Source organism: Siphateles boraxobius, unplaced genomic scaffold (genome assembly GCF_051911475.1).
Source record: "Siphateles boraxobius isolate OS27281-9 unplaced genomic scaffold, OSU_SipBor_1 25, whole genome shotgun sequence".
NCBI classification, from domain to species: domain Eukaryota; kingdom Metazoa; phylum Chordata; class Actinopteri; order Cypriniformes; family Leuciscidae; genus Siphateles; species Siphateles boraxobius.
In genome coordinates this window covers 38,069,880-38,091,461 of record NW_027508866.1, presented here as the reverse complement: position 1 = coordinate 38,091,461, position 21,582 = coordinate 38,069,880, and the positions used below count along the sequence as shown (strand labels likewise).

Sequence of the window (21,582 nt, the reverse complement as noted above, 5' to 3'; positions counted from 1 at the left end):
TAAATAAATGTTTAAATTTTTTACAAATATTTTAAAATCGTTAAAAGGTGAATTGTTTTTTTTCTCCCAGCCCTAACACACACTCACACATTCCTTAAAGTGTTTACAAATACATTAAGCACACACACACACACACACACACACGTTGGGTTTCCATGTTTTATGGGGACTTTCCATAGAAATAATGATTTTTATACTGTAAAACTGTGTATTCTATCCCCTAATCCTAACTGATGTATTTTAACAATGGGATATATTTCGTATTGTATTTATTTCTTTATCCCCGTAGGGAAATTGTGTTTGCAGCGTACACTCACACAACATTTGGCAAATTCACATTTGACATATTATTTAAAATTTGAATACATAAAAAATAATCTAATAGTAAACCTGATTAAGATATCCAGTCTGGCGTCTTCCCCAATGATCTCTTCTGGGCCTCAGTGGCACTACCATACCAGCAGATCACATAAAATCACACAATGCTTTCAATAAAAGCCCCATAAAACATCAACAATGTTCTACTATGGACATTAAAGGACAGTAATTTATTTAAGAAGTACATTCTCCGTTGAAGCTTTTTACTTACTCAGTCAGACCATACATCCCACTTAAGTTTATTGTCCAACATTACACCAAGGTATTTATAATTTGTTACTAACTGTACTTGCTCCCTGTTAATTAATGTAGAATGAGTTTCATTTGCTCTTTCTCTCTAAAGTCAATAACCATTTCCTTAGTTTTTGAAATATTTAAAGAAAGATTTGAGTTTTCACACCAATTTAAAAAGAAGTCCAGAACAGGCCCATGTTCTTCTCCCAATCGTTTAAAAGCCTCACTAAAGCAGTATCATCTGCTTACTTTACAATATGTCTATTTTTGAAGGAACTCACACAATAATTTGTATATATAATAAATAATAACGGAGATAAAACACATCCTTGGGGAGCTCCGACTGAGGTAATCAATTTGTCTGAAATGGACCCTATTTTAATCTGCTGAGTTCTAGATCTTAGAAAGTTTATCACCCAAGCAAGTGTCCTACTATCTATAAAAAGTTATTTGGCCAAGGTGGCAGCTAAAATACTAGGAGAAATACAGTTAAAAGCTGATGAGAAATCCACAAACAAAGATTTTGCATGAGTATTTTGTATATTTATTATTTTATATATTTCGTATTGACAGCATTGTTGTTATTTTATTGTTATGTTTATCTCTGGATATAGGCTTAATGTGTGTCATTGTTCTCTACAGGTTGAGTGATTGTGGTGTCACAGATGAAGGTTGTGTTGCTCTGGCTTCAGCTCTGAGATCAAACCCCTCACACCTGAGATCTCTGGATATGTCTGACAATAAACTAGGAGACTCAGGAGTGAAGCTGTTCTCTGCTGTACTGGAGGATCCTCACTGTAAACTGGAGACACTGTGGTAAGATCATCTCTACCATAAAGACTCTGAGTGAATAAGTATTAATATGTACAATATGTGTTTGGCGAAACCCCATCCGGTGGTTCAGCGAGATTCCTGCTTGAACCGTCAGATCCTGCCGGCGGTAGAAGGCAGCGGTGAGGAGTCTCCCTGAAGAGGAACATTTACATCTTTATATATTATCATCCCCAAAAGACAGTAAAACTAACAGTTAAATAAACCGGACGAACTACAAACCAGACAACAGATGCAGGTTACAGTGAAGAGGGTTTTTAAAGCACAAATGTTTGGTGTAAATCAACTTGCCTTGTAATGCTTGTGCAAACAGACCCTTGCAAAAGCGTGAGCATTGCCTCAAAATTTGTGTCTGCACACAATGGCCCTCATTTATCAAAAGTGCATACACCAAATTTCCAGCGTACACCTGGCGTACACCCAAAACCACGGTGTCTTTGATATTTATCAATATGGACGTTGGCGTACGGCACGCTCAAATCCTACGCCAGGTCAGGAGGTGGTGTACATGTACGCACGTTTTGAGTTAGTGCGGAAATGCGCAGAAAAACAATTCCTAACACCACAAAACGCACTGACAAACTAAAAGATATGAGGAGCTCTTTTCCAAAACGCTATAAACACCATTTTTAAAAATAAATTTGTATTTTATTTCTATTAATAAACTAGTGTTGTGTCTGCAAAGATGAAATTGATGATCACCATCTCCGTAGTGAACGCGCCTATAGAGAGAGTAGCCTATTTCTTTTCGTTTATAATTGTTTCGTTTAAAGACATTTCAAGCTTTCTTTATAGATATATTTCTCATGTCTGTGAGGCATATACTGAGTTTCGGTTAATTTGTGATGAGATGCGCTCCAGTTCACGTGCAATGCAAGGGACCGCGCCCGCACCTCCATGTCATGACTCATGATTATATTGTCTGCTATTTGCTTCTTATTTATTAAATCCAGGCAATTGGTTGATGAAAAAAATATTAAAATTAAGATACAATTTATACAAAACGAAATTCACTTTAAAGAAAGGCTTTCTACAAAACAAAACTTAATTAAGTGGCCAAAATCATGTCTGAGCATGTCTCCCGATATATTGCGCATCCTATCTTAGCCTATGTTCACTTTTCATAATCAACATAGATGGGGAAAAAATAACATTATTATTTTTTAACAAATATGAAACTAAATGCACTTAGTTAATGGCTACAACACGCCTAATAGTAGGCCAGAATATTGTTATCATTACTTTTTTCAAGTTCGGCACGAATTACTATTAGCCTAAATGTGTTACTAAATGATTTTAATGTATTTTTAACATTGTTGTATTTAAGGACTGTATTTGTGTGTTATTTTTAAATTATTTGTTTTATGTGGTGGACAATATTGGAACGTGACATTGGAAATATTTATTTTATTTTTACTATTTAATTTATTTTACTATTTATTTTGTTTGGCTTTTATTTATTTCATGCAGTTGCACTTATTTAATTTATATTAATTTATAGTATGAGTCCCTGATTATATGTTGCATGTTCTCTTCTTGTTGTTTTTGTTGTTGTTTTTTTAGACAAAAAATGGATGGATTTATAGCGTTTTGAAAAAAAAAATACAATTAACTTTGAATTTATCATCAACAATATTGTTGTTTGATTTAATAATAATTTTTCATGATGGTGATGGTCTCGATCTCCAGAGAAGTGTCTCCTCTTTGCCGTCTTCCGTGAGTCCATGGCGTAAAATGAGGGTGTGTGGGAAGCGGATACTTGAATATATAGGGGCGTGTTATTCTAATGACGATCGTTTTCAGCCGCGGCATTTATCAAGGGCAGGTATTGCGTACACCTGGATTTCAAAGGTACGCACAGCTTCATAAATCAGGCGGTGAGAGGAGTGTAAGCATAATCTTACGCCAACATATACGCCCGTTTCTACGCAAGAATGATAAATGAGGGCCATTATATATTATTATTAGTATATATGTGTGTGTGCAGCTGAAAAGAGGGAAGTGGTGTGTGTTTCACCTGAACCAGGACTGTCATCATATCAGATTTATCACTACATGATTATCATGGCCAAAATAACACACGATAACAATATATCACCATATCTATAGTAATATTGAAAATAATAATAATAATGCTATCAGTCAAATTCATCTTTACTTTGATTATTATGTGTTATTTTTGTAAAAGAAGAATCACACCATCGCATAAAAAGGAACAATTACACAATGCGACCAGTTTGAAATAATGGTAACACTTTATCACAAGTGTAAAGTAACAAAGCGCTTATAAATAATTTGCAAACTATTAGTCTATAGTTAATGTATAGTATATAATAGTATATAAGCTCTAGTTAATATATTAAGAGACTATATACAAGTAGTGAGTTCTTCACTGTCACTATAATTAACAAAGTGTTATTGTTTAATCTTATGTAAAAAGTTAGATAATGCTTTAACAACTTATTAACCATAAATAGTTCTCATTTTAGATTAAGTCACGGAAAATCAGAAAATGTCCTTAAGTGCTTTAATACAGCCTTTATTTGTTTTATTTTTCTTAACATTAGACTATGGGGAAAAGTCATACACTTATACAGACTGTACATGTTGTATAAGATGAGTCATATTTACAAAAACAATTAATCACATCTTTCTGAGTTTTATTTCAGAATCATCATACAATACTACATTCTCTTGAATAAATAATTCAATAACAAATACGTTTTAACAGTCACTTGTCACCACCTAGTGCCAAAACAATGTAATTGATAAATGCATTATTTTTAGTGCCAAGTTTCTATCAAAAGCTGATTTACTCTATTGTGATCACTACCGTAGACACCAGTGTTTATATTTGAACTTTAAACTTTTATCCCAGTACTTCTATGGTAATTTAAAAAAAATGGTGTGCTATCAAGTAGGGGTGTGATGAGATCTCGCGAGACTAAAATGTTCTGAGATTTCCCGTCGAGTGGAAAGCTGTCTCGCGATATCGCCATGACTGAGCGTGAGGATGAGATTGCCATAGAATATTCCACCGCTACACTCACATTCGCTTAAACTATCGTTTTGAAGTTTAAAAAAAAAAAAAAAACATTATAAACTAATGTAAAAGTCTGCTCTGCTCATCAGCACGAGCTGCCGTTGCAATCAGTGCAGCACGAATCACAGTTCACTGATCGCGTGAAGATGCCGGAGGATTCGTTGCGCAACATAGACTAAACGTCTGATAAATGTCTTATCTTGTAGAATGCACGCTCCGTCTTATAAAGTGAACCCAATCTCGTGTCTAGTCTCGTCTCGTGAGATAAGCGTCTCGTCACACGCCTACTATCAAGGTGTGAATTACGAGGAGTTGTATCTTCGTGAATATGTATCTTCATACTTACTTGTAGCCTAAATCTTAATATACAGCCTTGGTTTGATTTTTGATTCATACCAAGATGAAATTAGCTAGAACACTTGCGTTTAAAATGCATATGTATAGACCTTATGGGCCAGAGAAACAAGCGCGCAGCATCTTTAGAATATTGTCTTTGAACTTCTGTCAATGAGTAATTAGCTGGTGAAGTGGATTTACTTATTGTAAAGTTAACAAAAGTTATCATGAGGATTGTAATGTTTAAAGCAGATGTCTTAACAAATGTCAGTAGACCAGGAAGATTTTAAACGAGCCGTTCATTCATAAATATGCAAGATCACTGTGAAAATACAGACCGGAAGACAAAAGACAACGAGCGCAGCGCTGAAAAGGGGCTGGGCTCCTTAAGGTTTATAGTCTAGTTGAAACCTTGCCCTATTTGGCTTGCTGTTAATGCTGTTAAACTGAATGAACGAGGCAAACTGTCTGCTTAAATAACAGCACTGAAATAAGCATGTGCTGTTTATCTTTTAATCAGTTAGGGGCCATCGACATATGACGCGTTTTTGCGGTTAAAATGCGAGATGCATGTCAGTGCAGGTCTAGAGATGCGTTTTTTAAAAGTTATTTTAACTTGAGTGCCATTAAGAAACCCGCATCATACATGATACTCTGCAAAAGTATGGAAGCGAGATGAGCGCGCAACAGTCAATCACATCTAGGGTGATGTTTACATTAAAAACGATGGAAAAGTAGTGCAATGGAATTATTTAATTGCCCCTTTCCACACAATCCAAGTTGCTTTCATTGCTATAGTAACTGTCAGGGCTCACAGAAGGAACAGACTGGATGGTAAGTTTTATAAAGTTTATTGTGCAGATGGTGATTCAGTCGGAGATAACAGGTAAGGATCAATCTTGTAGAATGCTCCCTATACACAGAGTATGCGCGATCACGAATTTGAAAGTGAAAGTTAAACACAAGCTCCCTAACTTCTAAGTTGTCACACCCCTACTGGACATCCAAAGATTGCACTGGTTTGAGTCATGACCACAAGTGCTGTAATGTCTTCAGGACAACAGACAAGAGGCTCCGTTTCTGAACTTATAATCGGAACGCAAGAACAACTGTAGAGTCAAACACACCAGCCTCGTTTCTCTCTACCCGGCCTTTTCCAAACTCACCGCATTAACCCTATAACTGCCGGTGCAAAATAAAACAGCAATTTCAAAACAATTATAAAGAGTCTGTGTGCTAACTTTGATTATGGTTGCACTTGCATTTATTGTTTGCACTTAAGACTTCAAGGAGTACAGTTAGGAGGTCACACACAGCCTCAATCAGAAGTTCTGAAAGCTCTTAAATGTACAGTAAGGTCTGAAGAGACTAATGTGAAATCATACAGGAGAAAAGCCAGTCAATAAAAACCTTTTACAGTGCTTGTATATTGTTTTCTTTCAATGCATTTGATAATTCATACTCATAAAGTAGACCTGAAATGACATGCATTAGAAGATTATTAGTTAAACATTGCAAAATGCACCTGCATACTATTTTTCCAGTCATGAATTTTGTCAATTGAGGATTTCTGAAAAATTGTGCAAAAATCTTGTCTCGTTCTCGGGAACCCAATCTCGTGTCTAGTCTCGTCTCGTGAGATAAGCGTCTCGTCACACCCCTACTATCAAGGTGTGAATTACGAGGAGTTGTATCTTCGTGATTATGTATCTTCATACTTGTAGCCTAAATCTTAATATACAGCCTTGGTTTGGTTTTTGATTCATACCAAGATGAAATTAGCTAGAACACTTGTGTTTAAAATGCATATGTATAGACCTTATGGGCCAGAGAAACAAGCGCGCAGCATCTTTAGAATATTGTCTTTGAACTTCTGTCAATGAGTAATTAGCTGGTGAAGTGGATTTACTTATTGTAAAGTTAACAAAAGTTATCATGAGGATTGTAATGTTTAAAGCAGATGTCTTAACAAATGTCAGTAGACCAGGAAGATTTTAAACGAGCCGTTCATTCATAAATATGCAAGATCACTGTGAAAATACAGACCGGAAGACAAAAGCCAACGAGCGCAGCGCTGAAAAGGGGCTGGGCTCCTTAAGGTTTATAGTCTAGTTGAAACCTTGCCCTATTTGGCTTGCTGTTAATGCTGTTAAACTGAATGAACGAGGCAAACTGTCTGCTTAAATAACAGCACTGAAATAAGCATGTGCTGTTTATCTTTTAATCAGTTAGGGGCAATCGACATATGACGCGTTTTTGCGGTTAAAATGCGAGATGCATGTCAGTGCAGGTCTAGAGATGCGTTTTTTAAAAGTTATTTTAACTTGAGTGCCATTAAGAAACCCGCATCATGCACGATGCTCTGCAAAAGTATGGAAGCGAGATGAGCGCGCAACAGTCAATCACATCTAGGGTGATGTTTACATTAAAAACGATGGAAAAGTAGTGCAATGGAATTATTTAATTGTCCCTTTCCACACAATCCAAGTTGCTTTCATTGCTATAGTAACTGTCAGGGCTCGCAGAAGGAACAGACTGGATGGTAAGTTTTATAAAGTTTATTGTGCAGATGGTGATTCAGTCGGAGATAACAGGTTAGGATCAAATGAGTTGAAACATGAAACAGGCTTAGCTGAATGGATAATGTCCTTCTCTCTCTTGTAGATGGATGGAATGCAGTCACACCGAAGATGGATGGAAACAGATGGATCGGGAAGCAGGTAAGTAGCAGGTTGGTAGATGGAGAGTCTGTGAGTCATGTATAGACGAGACCAGACCGTGACTGCAGGGAGAGTGAGTGCTTTATAGTCGATGAGGTGCAGGTGCAGGTGATGATGACCGGAAATGCTGGGAAGTGTAGTGAAGACAGATGAAGGAGGTGAAGACACAGATGAAGGAGGTGAATGTGACATAACTCCCTCCTCCCGCTAGGCGCGACCCGCGCCATACAAAGCAGAAAACGGGAGGGGGGGTGGGCATCCTGGAGTCCGTGACGGGAAGGTGGACCGGGTGCAACTGGACGGACTCCAGGATGGTCCAGGCGGCCATGGCGGAGCAGGACTTGCAGGCGGCCTGGGCAGAGCAGGACGAGCAGGCGGCCAGGGCGGAGCAGGACGTGGGCATGGCCACGGCGGAGCAGACGAACCCTCGGGCATCCGGGGCGGAGCTGTTGGACCCTCGGGCGTCCAGGGCGAAGCAGGCTGTGGGCGTAACCACGGCGGAGCAGTAGGACCTTCAGGCGACCACGGCGGAGGAGGACCCTTCGGGCGGCCACGGCCGTGAAGACCCTTCAGGCGGCCACGGCGGTGAAGACCCTTCGGGCGACCATGGTGGTGAAGACCCTTCGGGTGGCCATGGTGGCGAGGACCCTTCGGGTGGCCATGGTGGTGAGGACCCTTCAGGTGGCCATGGTGGTGAGGACCCTTCGGGCTGCCGTGGCGGTGAGGACCCTTCGGGTGGCCGTGGTGGTCTTTTTTCAGGCCTCTGTGGGTCTTTGGCCGGCCACGGCGAAGGCGTATAGCCCCCCCCCAAAATTTTCTTGGGGAGAAGGACAGGCTCAGGAACAGACGCCGGCTCAGGAACAGACGCCGGCTCAGGAACAGACGCCGGCTCAGGAACAGACGCCGGCTCAGGAACAGACGCCGGCTCAGGAACAGACGCCGGCTCAGGAACAGACGCCGGCTCAGGAACAGACGCCGGCTCAGGAACAGACGCCGGCTCAGGAACAGACGCCGGCTCAGGAACAGACACCGGCTCAGGAACAGACACCGGCTCAGGCTCAGCAGCCACTAGAACAATAACGGCCACAAAGACAGACACAAACACAGAAACCGGCTCCGGCTCGGGAACAGCAGACACTCGCTCCGGCTCAGGAACAGCAGACACTGGCTCCGGCTCACGAACAGCAGACACTGGCTCGGATTGGCTGGACAGAACCAGCGGCGAAGAGGGCTTGGTGCTGGACGGAACCAGCGGAGAAGAGGGCTTGGTGCTGGACGGAACCAGCGGAGAAGAGGGCTTGGTGCTGGACGGAACCAGCGGTGAAGAGGGCTTGGTGCTGGACGGAACCAGCGGAGAAGAGGGCTTGCTGCTGGACGGAACCAGCGGTGAAGAGGGTTTTGTGCTGGACGGAACCAGCAGTGAAGGCTTGGCTGGACTGGATGTCACCCACCCAGGATCAAAGAAGGGCCAGGGTGGAGAGTGGTGTCGGGACTCCTCTCGACCACCGCCTCTACTGCGGCCTCCACGGGTCCAGCGAAATCTGGCCAGACGGGTTCCCTCAAACGAACGTCCATGGGCAAAAGCTGGGAGATTTTGGCTCTCCTCGGCCTGGACGACAATACTGACCCTATAGTCCATTTTAGGGTGGTCTGGTCTTCTGTCAGGGCTCACAGAAGGAACAGACTGGATGGTAAGTTTTATAAAGTTTATTGTGCAGATGGTGATTCAGTCGGAGATAACAGGTAAGGATCAAATGAGTTGAAACATGAAACAGGCTTAGCTGAATGGATAATGTCCTTTTCTCTCTTGTAGATGGATGGAATGCAGTCACACCGAAGATGGATGGAAATAGATGGATCGGGAAGCAGGTAAGTAGCAGGTTGGTAGATGGAGAGTCTGTGAGTCATGTATAGACGAGACCAGACCGTGACTGCAGGGAGAGTGAGTGCTTTATAGTCCATGCTGGTGATGGGACACAGGTGACGGTGATCATGATGAGGATGATGAGGTGCAGGTGCAGGTGATGATGACCGGGAATGCTGGGAAGTGTAGTGAAGACAGATGAAGGAGGTGAATGTGACAGTAACATTAGGCTTCCGTTTTCTTTCCAAATTATCACTGTAGACAGTAGAAAAGAAATGGTCATGTCATGGAGAGGTGTGTTATAAAATGTTAATATATAAATACATATAGATTAATTTATTATTTTTTTTTCATAAAATGTATAATTTAAATATAGTTATTAAGAGTATCTAGGCATATCTGTCTATCTATGTATCTATCTATCTATCTTACCCGCAGTATACAAAGTAAAAAAGCCCACCCAGGATACACACCCTTACACATACACACACACACACACACACACATTTCTTAAAATGTTTACAAATACACACACACACACACACACACACACACACACACACACACACACACACACACACACACATTCGTTAAAATGTTTACAAATACACACACACACACACACACACACACACACGCACAGGTTTCTGTTTTATAGGGACTTTCCATAGAAATAATGATTTTTATACTGTACTAACTGTATATTCAATCCCCTAAACCTTACTGATGTATTTTAACAACATGAACTTATGAGCTTATTTTTATATATTTCATATTGGCAATTATTACGTTATTTATTCAAATGGTATGTTAATCTCTGGATATAGGCTTAATGTGTGTCATTGTTCTCTACAGGTTGAGTGATTGTGGTGTCACAGATGAAGGTTGTGTTGCTCTGGCTTCAGCTCTGAGATCAAACCCCTCACACCTGAGATCTCTGGATCTGTCTGACAATAAACTAGGAGACTCAGGAGTGAAGCTGTTCTCTGCTGTACTGGAGGATCCTCACTGTAAACTGGAGACACTGTGGTAAGATCATCTCTACCATAAAGCAGGGTCCCCGCAGATCCTTATAAAGTCTTAAATTACATTTTTAAAATTTAAGGCCATAAAAAGTCTTTAAAAGTCTTATTTTTACGTATGAAAGGTCTTACATTTTTGATGACACTTTGACTTAGTTTTAATTAAGAAAGCATTTAGATACGTCTATCTAATTAGCGTATATATTCTTTTTTATTATTCTATCTTTGCTTGTTCACGTGACAATTTGAGTCATTCGCGGCAGCATATTAGCCTATGTCTGTCTCCTGCACGCGAGAGGAGGGAGAAGAACGTTAGTAAATCTCAGTTAAATTGTAAGTTCATTCTTTATGTGCTTAGGAATGTGTGATATGTATCGTCTATGATGATATTGTAATCATTTTTTTAACGATATACGAGGCACTGCGAGCTGACATCGCCTTTGTCTCTCATGCTTGCTTTCAATGCGTGATGTGTGCAGTTATAGGTATGTCCCGAAATAAGTTTTTTGTGTATCATATTATGTTGTTATTAAAATATCACATGAGCAAGAGTGCTGATTTAATGTGCACAATTGCAAATGTGATGTTTATTTTATACAACAGTTAAATTAACAACAAGTTAACATTGTGAGTTACTTTTTAGACACAATATTGTGAATATTGTTTGTTTTCCCTTCATTTCGCCGACGAGAATTTCAAAATGAAACCGTAGCAGAGTCTCAATGCAACAGACAGCAATGATTTTTTGACTGATCTGCATTTTGAATTAATCTTTTTAACGATTCAATGAACAATCACTTGCTTTTCCTGAATGAATCAGCCATTTGAACAAATCGGTTGAATAAATAAATCCCTCAACTCACTTAAGACAGTGACTTGACGTCGCCTACTGGCGGTTTTAGTTTCACATTTAAAGAAGCCTATACTTTAATAAAAATGTTAAAATAAGAAATAATTTTATATTTAAATATTGAATAAAAAACTAATCTCATAGCTTTATTAATGCAATTGTAAATGGAGTGTAAATATATTGATCCCGCTTCTGCACTGCAAAGATGGATTTTGATTTAATGATTTTTGTTTGACTGGTAACAGTAGTACTGTGTTATTCTAATATAATTTAATTGGAATGTTAGAGTTTGACATAAAAGGTGATGCATACCTCTCAATAAGTTTAGAAAAAATGTCAATAAAAGTGCTGAACGGAAGTTCAAATGGAAGGAAAAAGGTAAACAAACAACACAGCTAAAACACAGTTCAAAAAGTTAATTAACAATTGCAATTAAAAAACAATATAAAAAAATAATTATATGCCATGGAAAACGTCTCAGGTTACGACTGTAACCTATGTTCCCTGAGAACAGGGAACGAGACAATACGTCAACGACGTTATGGGGAACGCCTCAGGCGTGACAGGTGTCTGAAATCACTATCAAATCACGTCAATCATATTGACCGGCGACAGCCCGTGAATCATTGGCGTGAATGATTAACGTGCGACCTGAAAGTATAAAAGGGCGCCTTGCAAACATGACAAACCACCTTATCGTCTGAAGGGACTGTACGGTTGGCAAGCCCCGAGGCATGGCAGGGAGACGTATTGTCTCGTTCCCTGTTCTCAGGGAACATAGGTTACAGTCGTAACCTGAGACGTTCCCTTTCGAAGGGAACTCAACAATACGTCAACGACGTTATGGGGAACGATATACCAACGCCGCCATGCTAAGGGGAGTGCATGCCAAGTGGCAGTGACAACTGTCAGAACCAGCAACTTCAAATTAAACGCTAGAACCACTCACCCTCAGGTCACACTGGGCTGTCAGTGACAGCATTCCCTACGGTCATAGCCCAAGCTACAGCCTCACAGAAAAACCTTCATAAACATGGTGAAATGAAAGGTCTACCTGGGCCGGCTCTGGGCCTGGAACCTCAGCTTACAATTAGAAGGGGTCCCTTCTAGGGAATGTGGCTAGGGAACCCAAGGGAACCCCAGCCAGTCACTATTCAGGGGAACGTACTCACCCCGAAATGCCACCAGGACGGCCTGACCTGGCGCCAGTACTTAGACACTTAGTCTGGCCAAATCCTGTCTGTCTGAAGACAGAGCCTCTGGACAAATGCCTTAAGTAAGGCATCCAACCCGAGGGACTGCGAAGCTGGCAGAGAACCACTCGGCCCGGATCTCAGAGACGGGATATCCCGGAGAGTATGACTCAGCATAGTGCTTTTCAACCCTTGCTAGCGAGGGGAGTTCTCTACTCGATCCATGGATCAACCCAGTGTCTGTGTTTCAAAACACTGAGGAGGCCTGTGAAGGCCTAAGGGCTGATCTAACTGGGAGGCCTCACGAGAGGCCTACGACCGTCTGACCAGACTCAGGAAGCCGCATGCTCATAGAGACCCTCGGTGAGGGGAGCACAAGGTCTGCCTGGTAGGCAAACCAGGCTGTAGGCAGAAAAGGTTCCGGGAGGGAACCAATAGCAGAGAATGAACACTTTAGCGAGCCAGGGCGCAAGCTCGCCTTCAGCAGCTGCCTATTAAGGCTAGCTGAAACTGATAGCAAGTGACCACTAGCTTCATAAACCCAGCACCACTAGGGAACGTTACAGGGAGGCCCGGAGAGGCCTACTACCTGATAGCCAACGTAAGTGGGAATTTACCTTCAGGGAGGCCCGTGAGGCCTACTACCTGATAACCACAGTATGTGGGGTGCTCACCTTCAGGGAGGCCCAGAGAGGCCTACTACCTGATAACCACAGTATGTGAGATGCTCACCTTCAGAGAGGCCAAGAGAATCCTACTACCTGATAACCATAGTACGTGGGAACTCACCTTCAGGGAGGCCCGGTGAGGCCTGCTACCTTACAACCACAGTATGTGGGGAGCTCACCTTCAGGGAGGCCTGGTGAGGCCTACTACCTGGTAACCACTATCTGTGGGAACTCACCTTCAGGGAGGCCTGGTGAGGCCTACTACCTGACCGTTCTCATTCAAGGAGGCCTGGAGGAGCCTACTACCTGATAATCACAGCATGTGGGAACTCACCTTCAGGGAGGCCTGGTGAGGCCTACTACCTGACAGCCACAATATTTGGGAGCTCACATTCAGGGAGGCCCAGAGAGGCCTACTACCTGATAACCACAGTATGTGAGATGCTCACCTTCAGAGAGGCCAAGAGAGGCCTACTACCTGATAACCACAGTACGTGGGAACTCACCTTAAGGGAGGCCCGGTGAGGCCTGCTACCTTACAACCACAGTATGTGGGGAGCTCACCTTCAGGGAGGCCTCGTGAGGCCTACTACCTGGTAACCACTATCTGTGGGAACTCGCCTTCAGGGAGGCCTGGTGAGGCCTACTACCTGACAGCCACAATATTTGGGAGCTCACATTCAGGGAGGCCCAGAGAGGCCTACTACCTGATAGCCAACGTAAGTGGGAATTCGCCTTCAGGGTGGCCGGGTGAGGCCTACTAACTGATAACCATCTTAAGTGGGAATTCACCTTCAGGGAGGCCTGAGTGGCCTACTACCTGATAACCCCTGGTAGCTTTGAGCCCTGAGTCAGGGTGATAGTATAAGGTGGCCTGCTAAGGCCAGTCAGCTGGGGACTCGCCTATCAGGGAGGCCTGGTCGGGCCTACTAGCTAATAGCAAGTCATATTCTGCCATAAAGTACACTGTTGGAAACCATACTACACAGCATAATTTACTAATGGGCTTCCAGTAGCGCTATAAGGTATGTCCCACAATGTTGGGACTCACCTCCGAGGGGGCCTGTTTAAGGCCTACTACCCATCAGTGAGTCAACTGCCCGAACCACCAAGGCCAACCACGTAAAGTGAGCTGGCCTACAGTGCCCTCTGGGGGGCTGTCCAATCAAGGAGGCCTGCTGAGGCCTACTACCTAATGGCGCAGCCTTCGTTGGCAGAAAAACTGTTTACACAGCGCCTACAGCATCCTGGTGCCTAATCACATTGCCCATGGCAGTGTACTCCGCAAGAAAGCTAGCACCCTTAAAACAAGGGGAGTACAACATACGCCACTCTGCCTCAACGGAGGCCCCAGTTAGTCAGGGGCCTACCATCTATGCATGGGCGTCAGCTCAGGGCAATGCTCTGGCTTCAGGGGAGCGTACTTCGACCAAAGAAGAAGTGAAGCTTACTTCATACTCGACCCGAGCCATAGTGGTGCGAGGTAGGATAAAACAGAACTGGGAGTGAAGTGCTCAGACCTACCCTGTATCACAGGGGAATACTCACACCTCACCCTGAGGTTACCAGGGTGCGGGCCTGCCAGCGGCTCTAGGGGTGACAGAAATGTATCTGTGCCCAACCTAGGGGAGTGGGGCTTGAATGAAAGCCAACCACCTACAACCTAGCGCTCGAGCAGTAGCTCAGCGAGGTGAGTGAAGCCTAAACTGGCGGCCTAAATCCGTAGGCCAGTTCTGCATGGCAGGGTCGGGCAGGAAACCCAGTCTTCCTCGTGAGGCGAAAGACGGCCTAACCCTGCTCAATAAAGACATATATACCACGGAGGCCTGTTTGAGGCCTACCATGTCCTTACAAACCATCCTCTGCACCACGCTGCATTACTCTAGTCACCCCAGAATGCAGAGAAGGGGGCGGGCCTTGGCCTAACGACTCCCACGGGAGGAGGCTGTTTATACAGGGATGCTAGAAACCAACATTCACAAAGTGAAGGGTCAGAGGAAGAAATGCTAAATTTTTTAGCAGAGCGCCTCTATTATCCCTGGCACAGCCTAGGCCAGCTACAGAGGTGGCCCTGGTGAGGGCCAGCCTGCAAGCATAGATCAATCTGAGGGCTCGGAGGAGCCACAGCCTTACTAAAGAATATAGTCTGTATTATTCCATACAAAGGGCTGCAGAATCGCTCAGCCTAATGAAACCCAAACAGAGCTCAAGGGGCGAAATACTCAGGAAAAAGTCAACGGACCCGTGGGCCGGACATAAGATCTATCTGAAGCTCTAGCGTCAGTCAACACTCTAAGTAAAAAATTCTAAGAGAGAGACCAACTACTCTACCCTGAGGTGGCTAACAGCCCGAAGGCTAACATAGTTATCGTTCTGGCCACCTAACGGGGAACTTCAGGGCCCTAATGATCCAGGAAACTTCTCTTACCTTATTACCTTGACATGACCCCATAGCTCTATACAGGGAACGAGGTCTGTAGAGAGATACATCTCGGAATTTTAATTCACAAAAAAATGACTCTTAAAAGACCAGTCAGCTCACCTGCGGCGTGCGGAGTGAAGACTCGCCAGATAGTTCTTTATGACCCTGGGGTCCACCACTTTACATGCCTGAAAGAGGCGTTTCTACTAGCCAAGCCTAGGCGGGCCATTGGAACATCGTTCTTATCATAGGCCCAGCCCCAGGCCTGATGTAATGAACGTCTGGGGAGTCAGAAGAGAGGAGAGGGCTGGATTTCTTTTTAATGAAGCCCTCCGGGGAGATTATCCATCAGCGACACTGTGTGCGCTTGTGCTGGATAACCTCCCTCAGATCCCTCTTCTTGCGGGAGTCACGCCTCTTCTGCGCCCTGTTCCTCCACGGAGCCCCGCACGAGAGGCGACACTGGCTCTCTGGCCCTGTCTACGGTCCTCGGACCGTGAAGGGCCAGGCCCTCCCGCCTGCCTGGGTGTGGAACCGGATCTCAGCGGTATGCAGGATCCTGCAGCAGGTCGGCCTGGTATGCCTGCAGCACCGCCATAGTGTGCAGGGAAGCACCAGCCTGAACCGCTGTCGTGTATGCTCTGCCATTCAAACGTGCTGTTGACTTTAGCGGTTTGGATGGCAGGGTTGGAGCTCTCAGTGTCGACGCCTGCCCAGACACGAGATAGTTAGCAAACGACTCGTCAAATGGGCAGCATCGACACATACCCATGCTCTGCGATCCCCTCAACATCAGCGAAATTATGCCCTCTCGATCTCCGTGTGAAGATCGGGAAGGAATGGAAGGCTCACCTGAGCTGGTGGTGTATGGCAGGGGAGAAACCGATCGCAAAGCCTACCGCGAGCGGTCTCTCCTCTAGCGCGTCGCCATGGCAGCTACAGCCTGTTGGCGGCGCGCTCCACAACATCCACCAGGTCTGCATACACGGGGCAGGGTGGCTGAGAGGGTTCAGGATCTACCTGATTATAAACCTCCTCAGCCATCTCCTGCTCGTCCTGAAGAGCAGCAACTGCAGGAAACCATTGGTGCCTGCAGTTCGCCCTCGTCAGCCGTCGAATCATTTGAGAGGTTTACAGGACTCTCAAGATGATCGATGAGCTCTATCTGGAAGCCCATGATGCAAGTCGCCGCTCTGCCTCGGCACGAGCGGGACCACGCGGACCAGACGTTGAACCCCCTTCACTCGAGAAGAGGGCCAGACGAGAGCGGAGCGTTTTAAGAGAAAAACGCTCACAGTTCACACAGAGGATTCCCTCGAGAACCTCTCGTGCGCGATCTTCTCCCAGGCAGGAAAAAACACACTCGTGTGCTGTACATTTCATTTTCTTACCGTTTCATTGAGTAGCGTTTTCAAACAGACAGTCCCTGAAGACGATGAGATGATTTGTCATGTTTGCAAGGTGCCCTTTTATACTTCCAGGTCGCACGTTAATCATTCACGCTAATGATTCACGGGCTGTCGCCGGTCAATATGACTGACGTGATTTGATAGTGATTTCAGACACCTGTCACGCCTGAGGCGTTCCCCATAACGTCGTTGACGTATTGTTGAGTTCCCTTCGAAAGGGAACAAGTACGTTTTTAGTAGAGACTTTAAAGTGGTTAAGTAAGGGGCTATCTTACTTTCTAAAGGCAGATTGTTCAACAACCGAGGCCCAAGCACAGAAAACACTCGATCCCCTCTACGTTTGAGTCTGGAATGTGGGACTAATAGAGGGTTCTGGTCACTGGATCTCAAACTTCTAGGAGGAGTACATGGTTGCTTTTTGCAATGTCTGTCACAGCTGTGAACTGACCACTGCATATAATATGAATATCTTCGTGAGTCAGCTGTCAACAACAGGCCTAAACCAGCCATGGCACCAGTGCAAAACACAATCAGTAAAATATCATCTAATTATTATCAACAAAACTTTGAAAATATCAAGATATATTTTTGTCAATATTGCGCACTCCTAATGTACGGTAATAATTTTGATTACTTAAGGTCTTAAAAAGCCTTAAATTTGACTTTAAAAAGTGTGCAGCTTCCCTGTAAAGACTCTGAGTGAATAAGTATTAATATGTAGATAGTGTATATAATATATGTTTGGCGTAAGCCCCATCCGGCTGTTCAGCGAGATTCCTGCTTGAACCGTCAGATCCTGCCGGCGGTAGAAGGCAGCGGTGAGGAGTCTCCCTGAAGAGGAACATTTACATCTCACTATATTATTATCCCCAAAAGACAGTAAAACTAACAGTTAAATAAACCGGACGAACTACAAACCAGACAACAGATGCAGGTTACAGTGAAGAGGGTTTTTAAAGCACAAATGTTTGTTGTAAATCAACTTGCCTTGTAATGCTTGTACAAACAGACCCTTGCAAAAGCGTGAGCATTGCCTCAAAATGTGTGTCTGCATACATTATATATTATTATTATTATTATTATAAATGTGTGTGTGCAGCTGAAAAGAGGGAAGTGGTGTGTGTTTCACCTGAACCAGGACTGTCATCATATCAAATTTATCGATACATGATTATCATGGCCAAAATAACACACAATAACAATATATCACCATATCTATAGAAATCTTGAAAAATAATAATGCTATCAGTCATATTTATTTTTACTTCGTTTATTTTGTATTATTTTTGAAAAAGAAGAATCACTCCACATACAAAAGGAACAATTTCACTTAATGCGACCAGTTTGAAATAATGGTAACACTTTATCACAAGTGTACAGTAACACAGCGCTTATAAATCATTTTCAAACTATTAGTTTATAGTTAACAAATAGTATATAATACTATATAAGCTGTAGTTAATGTATTAAGAGACTATTTACAAATAATTGGGTGCCGATACGATATGTATTGCGATTTTTAAGTAATTTCGATTCTTCAGTATTGCGATTCGATATTGGAATGTATTGTGATTTGTTTTTAACACTAGACTATGGGAAAAAAGTTAAATCATACACTTATACAGACTTATTTACAAAAACAATTCATCACACTTTTTTTATTTTTATTTCAGAAGCATCATACAATACTACATTCTCTTGAATAAATAATAACAAATAGATTTTTTTCCCACCTAGTGGCGAAACAATGTAATCGAAAAATGCGTTATTTTAAGCATCAAGTTTCTATCAAAAGCTGATTTACTCTATTGTGATCGCTACCGTACACATCAGTGTTTATATTTTAACTTTAAACTTTTATCCCAGTACTTTAATGACCATTTGAACTATTGTATCACAAAAATAATGATACTATTATGAGGTTTAAAAGATCTTTTGTGAAGCTGTTTCATGAACACTCTCTCCGGGTCAGCGGCAGTGCCAACACAGTTCCCTTTCAAGGGAACTTCGAGCTGCGTCAAACGCTGCGGGAACGCCCCTGCGTTGTGCGTCATGAAGCACGTATGGAATCAGCCCAATGGAGAGATGAAACGTCATAGGCGGGTGACGTCATCGACCAGGAAACTATAAAGCACCCCAAAAACACAAGCGCATTAGCTTCTGTGCTTTCAGTCGCGCTACTTGTGAATCTGTCCCTGTGTGATATTGTCTGTCTTACATACCCTGCACCACACAAACAATTTATCCCTATATATATATATATTGAGAGATTATGGCGGACGAACAGCAGTTTAGAAAGTGTGTTCCTCCCTGCTCGCGTTATTTAACGAGCGGGGATACACATGATCTTTGTGTTGTTTGTTTGGGAGTTCAGCATGCCCAGTTTGCTCTCGAGGGAGCAGACTGTGAGCATTGCGAGCGTTTGCCGTTAAGGACGCTCCGCTCCCGCCGATCGCTCTTTGAGGAGAGCGGTTCGGTGCGCGCTCCCCGCGGTTCGGGTCCCGCTTCTGCCGAGGCAGAGCGGCGGCGCTTATCGTGGGGATCGCAGATGGATCTCACAGCGGGGTTTGAGACGGGCTCTGCCTTATCTCTCCCTTCACCTGTGAGATCCAGTGCCTCAGTCCCGGGTTCGGAAGCACGCGCTGCGGTTTCTTCCGCTCGGGCTGAGGCACCAATGCTGCAGCTATCCAGTTCTGAGGAACTTGATGTTGTTAGTGTTGAGGGAGATGTGGAGGATTCGCCACCCCACACTCCTGAGAGTGATGAGCTTATGGAGGTGTTAACAAGAGCTGTTGAAAAACTTAATATTGAATGGCCAGTGACTAGACAGGAGTCTGTTTCTAAATCAAAGTTGGATGAGAGATTTTTGCCGTCACGTGTGCAGCCTCCACGCCGGTGCCTGCCGTTTTTCCATGATCTCCACACCGAGGTGTCGAAATCATGGAGAAAACCGGTGTCATATAGAGTGTTTAGTCCCCAGACTTCAACATACGCTAATGTTATGGGAGCCAAGGCTCATGGTTATGGTGCTTTGCCTCGTGTGGAAGAGACGCTTGCGAGCCATCTCTCCCCCGAAGCAGCATCATCTTTTAAGGCACCGGCATTACCCACCAAGCCTTTAAGAAACACTTCGGCTTTGGTGGGTAAAGCATATTCGGCAGCAGGTCAGGCTGCGTCATGTCTGCATACTATGTCAATCTTGCAGGCATACCAGGCTGATCTGCTAAGGGACATGAGTGAGAGTGAGGAGGTCAGTACTGACGTAGTTCGCGAACTGCGTCAGGCTGCTGATTTATCCCTGCGTGCCACCAGAGAATCGGCCAAATTAATGGGTCGTTCTATGGCAGCTCTGGTGGCCGCAGAAAGACATTTGTGGTTAAATCAGACTAATATTAAAGAGAGAGAAAAAGCTTTTCTTTTAGATGCTCCTCTTTCTCCCATGGGGTTGTTTGGTGATACTGTGAATTCAGTTATCGATAAATTCCAAGAAGAAAAGAAACAAACTGCAGCTTTTAAAAAGTTTCTTCCCCTTAAAGTTCATGTCCCTGGGGCTGCTGGGCGGGAGCAGCCCCGGCCGTCTTCGAGCTCATCACATAGAGCGCAGCAGAGGCAGAGTGTCGCGTCTCGTGCTCCCCCTGCTGGACAGTGGGCTCAGCCGCGACACTCTCAGCCGAAGCCTTCTCCCAGTAGAACTGATCTGAGGACAGTTATATTGGCTAAGAAGGCTTCGGCTAAGAAGAAGTCCTGACGCCAAGCCGTTCAGGATGCTGAGGGTGGTCCCCACCGAGGCGGAAAGGTGTTCACCTCTTTTTACGGTGCCCATTCCTCCTCGGTGCCGTCAGGGGCTCGTTCTGCCAACCCCGCCTTTATGCCGGGGCACAGACGATCCCAGCGAGCGCTTTCCCGAGGGACGCTCGCTCCCTCTGAGGAGGGTCTCAGAGCGGTCAGACCAGTTGTTCCCTGCCGGTGCGCCGTTACAGGGCGCTGCGTCTGCTGCTCAAGTTACACCAGAGGCCAGTCTCGAGAGGCTGGTACCCTTAGTAGAATTTCTGGCAGAGTGGAAAAGCCTTCCAAAAATATCTCATTGGGTCCTGCAGACAGTAGAAAAGGGTTATGCTATCCAGTTCAGGTGTCGTCCACCAAAATTCAGAGGGGTTCTGCACACAGTGGTGGGCCCCGAGCAGGCTCTGGTATTGGAACAAGAGGTGAAAACGCTCCTTCAAAAAGAGGCTATAGAACGGGTTCCTCCTCCCAGTTTGGAGTCAGGTTATTACAGCCGATATTTCATCGTTCCAAAGAAGGATGGGGGGTTGCGTCCAATTTTAGACCTGCGCATATTGAATCGCTCGGTAGGGAAGCTAAAATTCAAGATGCTCACTATCAAGCAGATCGTGTCTCAAATCAGGTCCGAGGACTGGTTTGTCACGATAGATCTGAAGGACGCATACTTCCATGTGTCCATCCTTCCACAACACAGGAAGTTCCTGAGGTTCGCCTTCGGGGGCGAGGCGTACCAGTACAGGGTTCTTCCGTTTGGCCTAGCTTTATCTCCCCGCACTTTCACGAAATGCATGGATGCAGCACTAGTGCCTCTGAGGCTTCAGGGCATTCG

General features: G+C 44.1%; 1 protein-coding gene and 1 pseudogene across 2 annotated transcripts in view; both read left to right on the top strand.

Moving 5' to 3' along the window:
- Nucleotides 1–21,582, top strand: part of mpzl1l (myelin protein zero-like 1 like) — a 336,259-nt gene that overhangs the window by 273,055 nt on the left and 41,622 nt on the right. The window lies entirely within an intron of this gene.
- The window catches only part of LOC143750664 (protein NLRC3-like), an 89,907-nt pseudogene that overhangs the window by 62,582 nt on the left and 5,743 nt on the right, over nucleotides 1–21,582 (top strand). Inside the window, exons 7-8 of the transcript XR_013207189.1 lie at nucleotides 1,255–1,428; nucleotides 10,262–10,435. The product of XR_013207189.1 is annotated as a protein NLRC3-like (transcript). The remainder of the gene's footprint in view (nucleotides 1–1,254; nucleotides 1,429–10,261; nucleotides 10,436–21,582) is intronic.